This window comes from Nothobranchius furzeri, chromosome 13, assembly GCF_043380555.1.
Source record: "Nothobranchius furzeri strain GRZ-AD chromosome 13, NfurGRZ-RIMD1, whole genome shotgun sequence".
In the NCBI taxonomy this organism is placed as follows: Eukaryota; Metazoa; Chordata; class Actinopteri; order Cyprinodontiformes; family Nothobranchiidae; genus Nothobranchius; species Nothobranchius furzeri.
The window spans coordinates 55,265,765-55,272,137 of NC_091753.1; positions in this window are offsets into that span (position 1 = coordinate 55,265,765).

Genomic DNA, 6,373 nt, shown 5'->3' on the forward strand with positions numbered 1-6,373 from the left:
TGGCAGGGCAGGGCAGGGTAGGGGAGCCCTGCAGGGCAGGGCAGGGCAGGGCAGGGCAGGGGAGCCCTGCAGGGCAGGGAAGGGCAGGGCAGGGCAGGGGAGCCCTGCAGGGCAGGGCAGGGCAGGGCAGGGCAGGGCAGGGGAGCCCTGCAGGGCAGGGCAGGGCAGGGCAGGGCAGGGGAGCCCTGCAGGGCAGGGCAGGGCAGGGCAGGGCAGGGGAGCCCTGCAGGGCAGGGAAGGGCAGGGCAGGGCAGGGGAGCCCTGCAGGGCAGGGCAGGGCACGGCAGGGCAGGGCAGGGCAGGGCAGGGCAGGGCAGGGGAGCCCTGCAGGGCAGGGCAGGGCAGGGCAGGGCAGGGGAGCCCTGCAGGGCAGGGCAGGGCAGGGCAGGGGAGCCCTGCAGGGCAGGGCAGGGCAGGGGAGCCCTGCAGGGCAGGGCAGGGCAGGGCAGGGAAGGCCAGGGCAGGGGAGCCCTGCAGGGCAGGGCAGGGCAGGGGAGCCCTGCAGGGCAGGGCAGGGCAGGGGAGCCCTGCAGGGCAGGGCAGGGGCAGGGCAGGGCAGGGAGGGGAGCCCTGCAGGGCAGGGCAGGGCAGGGCAGGGCAGGGGAGCCCTGCAGGACAGGGCAGGGCAGGGCAGGGGAGCCCTGCAGGGCAGGGCAGGGCAGGGCAGGGCAGGGCAGGGGAGCCCTGCAGGGCAGGGCAGGGCAGGGCAGGGGAGCCCTGCAGGACAGGGCAGGGCAGGGCAGGGGAGCCCTGCAGGGCAGGGCAGGGCAGGGCAGGGCAGGGCAGGGGAGCCCTGCAGGGCAGGGCAGGGCAGGGCAGGGGGAGCCCTGCAGGGCAGGGCAGGGCCGGGCAGGGCAGGGCAGGGCAGGGCAGGGCAGGGCAGGGGAGCCCTGCAGGGCATGGCAGGGCAGGGCAGGGCAGGGCAGGGCAGGGGAGCCCTGCAGGACAGGGCAGGGCAGGGCAGGGCAGGGGAGCCCTGCAGGGCAGGGCAGGGCAGGGCAGGGCAGGGGAGCCCTGCAGGACAGGGCAGGGCAGGGCAGGGCAGGGGAGCCCTGCAGGGCAGGGCAGGGCAGGGCAGGGCAGGGGAACCCTGCAGGGCAGGGCAGGGCAGGGGAGCCCTGCAGGGCAGGGCAGGGCAGGGCAGGGCAGGGCAGGGCAGGGAAGGGCAGGCAGGGCAGGGCAGGGGAGCCCTGCAGGGCAGGGCAGGGCAGGGCAGGGCAGAGGAGCCGTGCAGGGCAGGGCAGGGCAGGGCAGGGCAGGGTAGGGGAGCCCTGCAGGGCAGGGCAGGGCAGGGCAGGGCAGGGGAGCCCTGCAGGGCAGGGAAGGGCAGGGCAGGGCAGGGCAGGGCAGGGGAGCCCTGCAGGGCAGGGCAGGGCAGGGCAGGGCAGGGCAGAGGAGCCCTGCAGGGCAGGGGAGCCCTGCAGGGCAGGGCAGGGCAGGGCAGGGCAGGGCAGGGCAGGGGAGCCCTGCAGGGCAGGGCAGGGCAGGGCAGGGCAGGGCAGGGCAGGGGAGCCCTGCAGGACAGGGCAGGGCAGGGCAGGGCAGGGGAGCCCTGCAGGGCAGGGCAGGGCAGGGCAGGGCAGGGGAGCCCTGCAGGACAGGGCAGGGCAGGGCAGGGCAGGGGAGCCCTGCAGGGCAGGGCAGGGCAGGGCAGGGCAGGGGAACCCTGCAGGGCAGGGCAGGGCAGGGGAGCCCTGCAGGGCAGGGCAGGGCAGGGCAGGGCAGGGAAGGGCAGGGCAGGGCAGGGCAGGGGAGCCCTGCAGGGCAGGGCAGGGCAGGGCAGGGCAGAGGAGCCGTGCAGGGCAGGGCAGGGCAGGGTAGGGGAGCCCTGCAGGCAGGGCAGGGCAGGGCAGGGCAGGGGAGCCCTGCAGGGCAGGGAAGGGCAGGGCAGGGCAGGGCAGGGGAGCCCTGCAGGGCAGGGCAGGGCAGGGCAGGGCAGGGCAGAGGAGCCCTGCAGGGCAGGGCAGGGCAGGGCAGGGCAGGGCAGGGCAGGGCAGAGGAGCCGTGCAGGGCAGGGCAGGGCAGGGTAGGGGAGCCCTGCAGGGGCAGGGCAGGGCAGGGCAGGGCAGGGGAGCCCTGCAGGGCAGGGAAGGGCAGGGCAGGGCAGGGCAGGGGAGCCCTGCAGGGCAGGGCAGGGCAGGGCAGGGGAGCCCTGCAGGGCAGGGCAGGGCAGGGCAGGGAAGGCCAGGGCAGGGGAGCCCTGCAGGGCAGGGCAGGGCAGGGGAGCCCTGCAGGGCAGGGCAGGGCAGGGCAGGGAAGGGGAGCCCTGCAGGGCAGGGCAGGGGAGCCCTGCAGGACAGGGCAGGGCAGGGGAGCCCTGCAGGGCAGGGCAGGGCAGGGCAGGGCAGGGCAGGGGAGCCCTGCAGGGCAGGGCAGGGCAGGGCAGGGGAGCCCTGCAGGGCAGGGCAGGGCCGGGCAGGGCAGGGCAGGGCAGGGCAGGGGAGCCCTGCAGGGCATGGCAGGGCAGGGCAGGGCAGGGCAGGGCAGGGGAGCCCTGCAGGACAGGGCAGGGCAGGGCAGGGCAGGGGAGCCCTGCAGGGCAGGGCAGGGCAGGGCAGGGCAGGGGAGCCCTGCAGGACAGGGCAGGGCAGGGCAGGGCAGGGGAGCCCTGCAGGGCAGGGCAGGGCAGGGCAGGGCAGGGGAACCCTGCAGGGCAGGGCAGGGCAGGGGAGCCCTGCAGGGCAGGGCAGGGCAGGGCAGGGCAGGGCAGGGCAGGGGAGCCCTGCAGGGCAGGGCAGGGCAGGGCAGGGCAGAGGAGCCGTGCAGGGCAGGGCAGGGCAGGGCAGGGCAGGGTAGGGGAGCCCTGCAGGGCAGGGCAGGGCAGGGGAGCCCTGCAGGGCAGGGAAGGGCAGGGCAGGGCAGGGCAGGGCAGGGGAGCCCTGCAGGGCAGGGCAGGGCAGGGCAGGGCAGGGCAGAGGAGCCCTGCAGGGCAGGGGAGCCCTGCAGGGCAGGGCAGGGCAGGGCAGGGCAGGGCAGGGCAGGGGAGCCCTGCAGGGCAGGGCAGGGCAGGGCAGGGCAGGGGAACCCTGCAGGGCAGGGCAGGGCAGGGCAGGGCAGGGCAGGGGAGCCCTGCAGGGCAGGGCAGGGCAGGGCAGGGCAGGGCAGAGGAGCCCTGCAGGGCAGGGCAGGGCAGGGCAGGGCAGGGCAGGGCAGGGCAGGGGAGCCCTGCAGGGCAGGGCAGGGCAGGGCAGGGCAGGGGAGCCCTGCAGGGCAGGGCAGGGCAGGGGAGCCCTGCAGGGCAGGGCAGGGCAGGGCAGGGGAGCCCTGCAGGGCAGGGCAGGGCAGGGCAGGGCAGGGGAGCCCTGCAGGGCAGGGCAGGGCAGGGCAGGGCAGGGCAGGGGAGCCCTGCAGGGCAGGGCAGGGCAGGGCAGGGGAGCCATGCAGGGCAGGGCAGGGCAGGGCAGGGCAGGGCAGGGCAGGGCAGGGGAGCCCTGCAGGGCAGGGCAGGGCAGGGCAGGGAAGCCCTGCAGGGCAGGGCAGGGCAGGGCAGGGAAGCCCTGCAGGGCAGGGCAGGGCAGGGCAGGGCAGGGCAGGGGAGCCCTGCAGGGCAGGGCAGGGCAGGGCAGGGGAGCCCTGCAGGGCAGGGCAGGGCAGGGGAACCCTGCAGGGCAGGGCAGGGCAGGGCAGGGGAGCCCTGCAGGGCAGGGCAGGGCAGGGGAGCCCTGCAGGGCAGGGCAGGGCAGGGCAGGGGAGCCCTGCAGGGCAGGGGCAGGGCAGGGCAGTGCAGGGCAGGGGAGCCCTGCAGGGCAGGGCAGGGCAGGGCAGGGGAGCCCTGCAGGGCAGGGCAGGGCAGGGCAGGGCAGGGCAGGGGAGCCCTGCAGGATAGGGCAGGGCAGGGCAGGGCAGGGGAGCCTGCAGGGCAGGGCAGGGCAGGGCAGGGCAGGGGAGCCCTGCAGGGCAGGGCAGTGCAGGGCAGGGCAGGGGAGCCCTGCAGGGGAGCCCTGCAGGGCAGGGCAGGGCAGGGCAGGGGAGCCCTGCAGGGCAGGGCAGGGCAGGGCAGGGCAGGGGAGCCCTGCAGGGCAGGGCAGGGCAGGGCAGGGGAGCCCTGCAGGGCAGGGCAGGGCAGGGCAGGGGAGCCCTGCAGGGCAGGGCAGGGCAGGGCAGGGGAGCCCTGCAGGGCAGGGGAGCCCTGCAGGGCAGGGCAGGGCAGGCAGGGCAGGGGAACCCTGCAGGGCAGGGCAGGGCAGGGCAGGGCAGGGCAGGGGAGCCCTGCAGGGCAGGGCAGGGCAGGGCAGGGCAGGGCAGGGCAGGGCAGGGAAGGCCAGGGCAGGGGAGCCCTGCAGGGCAGGGCAGGGCAGGGCAGGGTAGCCATGCAGGGCAGGGCAGGGCAGGGCAGGGCAGGGCAGGGGAGCCCTGCAGGGCAGGGCAGGGCAGGGCAGGGGAGCCCTGCAGGGCAGGGCAGGGCAGGGCAGGGCAGGGGAGCCCTGCAGGGCAGGGCAGGGCCGGGCAGGGCAGGGCAGGGCAGGGCAGGGCAGGGGAGCCCTGCAGGGCAGGGCAGGGCAGGGGAGCCCTGCAGGGCAGGGCAGGGCAGGGCAGGGCAGGGGAGCCCTGCAGGGCAGGGCAGGGGAGCCATGCAGGGCAGGGCAGGGCAGGGCAGGGGAGCCCTGCAGGGCAGGGCAGGGCAGGGGAGCCCTGCAGGGCAGGGCTGGGCAGGGGAGCCCTGCAGGGCAGGGCAGGGCAGGGCAGGGCAGGGGAGCCCTGCAGGGCAGGTGCAGGGCAGGGCAGGGCAGGGCAGGGGAACCCTGCAGGGCAGGGCAGGGCAGGGCAGGGGAGCCCTGCAGGGGCAGGGCAGGGCAGGGCAGGGCAGGGCAGGGGAGCCCTGCAGGGCAGGGAAGGGCAGGGCAGGGCAGGGCAGGGCAGGGCAGGGGAGCCCTGCAGGGCAGGGCAGGGCAGGGAAGGCCAGGGCAGGGGAGCCCTGCAGGGCAGGGCAGGGCAGGGCAGGGCAGGGCAGGGCAGGGCAGGGCAGGGCAGGGCAGGGCAGGGGAGCCCTGCAGGGCAGGGCAGGGCAGGGCAGGGGAGCCCTGCAGGACAGGGCAGGGCAGGGCAGGGCAGGGCAGGGGAGCCCTGCAGGGCAGGGCAGGGCAGGGCAGGGCAGGGGAGCCCTGCAGGGCAGGGTAGGAAAGCCCTGCAGGGCAGGGCAGGGCAGGGCAGGGGAGCCCTGCAGGGCAGGGCAGGGCAGGGCAGGGCAGGGCAGGGGAGCCCTGCAGGGCAGGGCAGGGCAGGGCAGGGGAGCCCTGCAGGGCAGGGCAGGGCAGGGGAGGGGAGCCCTGCAGGGCAGGGCAGGGCAGGGCAGGGAAGGCCAGGGCAGGGCAGGGCAGAGCAGGGCAGGGCAGGGCAGGGCAGGGGCGCCCTGCAGGGCAGGGCAGGGCAGGGCAGGGCAGGGGAGCCCTGCAGGGCAGGGCAGGGCAGGGCAGGGCAGGGGAGCCCTGCAGGGCAGGGCAGGGCAGGGCAGGGCAGGGGAGCTCTGCAGGACAGGGCAGGGCAGGGCAGGGCAGGGGAGCCCTGCAGGGCAGGGCAGGGCAGGGCAGGGCAGGGGAGCCCTGCAGGGCAGGGCAGGGCAGGGCAGGGCAGGGCAGGGGAGCCCTGCAGGGCAGGGCAGGGCAGGGCAGGGCAGGGCAGGGCAGGGGAGCCCTGCAGGGCAGGGCAGGGCAGAGCAGGGCAGGGCAGGGCAGGGCAGGGGCGCCCTGCAGGGCAGGGCAGGGCAGGGCAGGGCAGGGGAGCCCTGCAGGGCAGGGCAGGGCAGGGCAGGGGAGCCCTGCAGGGCAGGGCAGGGCAGGTCAGGGCAGGGGAGCCCTGCAGGGCAGGGCAGGGCAGGGCAGGGCAGGGGAGCCCTGCAGGGCAGGGCAGGGCAGGGCAGGGGAGCCCTGCAGGGCAGGGCAGGGCAGGGCAGGGGAGCCCTGCAGGGCAGGGCAGGGCAGGGCACGGCAGGGGAGCCCTGCGTGGCAGGGCAGGGCAGGGCAGGGGAGCCCTGCAGGGCAGGGAAGGGCAGGGCAGGGCAGGGAAGGCCAGGGCAGGGGAGCCCTGCAGGGCAGGGCAGGGCAGGGCAGGGGAGCCCTGCAGGGCAGGGCAGGGCAGGGCAGGGGAGCCCTGCAGGGCAGGGCAGGGCAGGGCAGGGCAGGGCAGGGGAGCCCTGCAGGGCAGGGCAGGGCAGGGGAGCCCTGCAGGACAGGGCAGGGCAGGGCAGGGCAGGGGAGCCCTGCAGGGCAGGGCAGGGCAGGGGAGCCCTGCAGGGCAGCAGGGCAGGGCAGGGGAGGGCAGGGGAGCCCTGCAGGGCAGGGCAGGGCAGGGGAGCCCTGCAGGGCAGGGCAGGGCAGGGCAGGGCAGGGGAGCCCTGCAGGGCAGGGCAGGGCAGGGCAGGGCAGGGCAGGGCAGG